The sequence below is a fragment of the Myotis brandtii genome, unplaced genomic scaffold (genome assembly GCF_000412655.1).
Source record: "Myotis brandtii unplaced genomic scaffold, ASM41265v1 scaffold434, whole genome shotgun sequence".
NCBI lineage: Eukaryota > Metazoa > Chordata > Mammalia > Chiroptera > Vespertilionidae > Myotis > Myotis brandtii.
The window spans coordinates 447468-447847 of record NW_005366599.1 but is presented as its reverse complement, the minus strand read 5'-3'; the positions used below and the strand labels follow the sequence as shown (position 1 = coordinate 447847).

The 380-nt window shown below is 60.3% G+C and overlaps 1 protein-coding gene across 1 annotated transcript in view; it reads right to left on the bottom strand.

The window, feature by feature from the left end:
- The window catches only part of PRDM16 (PR domain containing 16), an 82425-nt gene that overhangs the window by 72793 nt on the left and 9252 nt on the right, over positions 1-380 (bottom strand). The gene's annotated exons all lie outside the window — the stretch shown is intronic.

Sequence of the window (380 nt, the reverse complement as noted above, 5' to 3'; positions counted from 1 at the left end):
GCTGTGTGGGTGTGTGCATGCTGTGTGCAGGGTGTGTGGCTGTGTGGGTGTGTGCATGCTGTGTGCAGGGTGTGTGGCTGTGTGGGTGTGTGCATGCTGTGTGCAGGGTGTGCAGCTGTGTGGGTGTGTGCATGCTGTGTGCAGGGCGTGCAGCTGTGTGGGTGTGTGCATGCTGTGTGCAGGGCGTTCAGCTGTGTGGGTGTGTGCATGTGTGTGCAGGGTGTGCAGCTGTGCAGGTGTGTGCAGGGCGTGCAGGGTGTAGGTGTGTGCATGCTGTGTGCAGGACATGCAGCTGTGTGGATGTGGGTGTGTGCATACTGTGTGCAGCGCATGTAGCTGTGTGGATGTGGGTGTGTGCATGCTGTGTGGGGCGTGCAGAG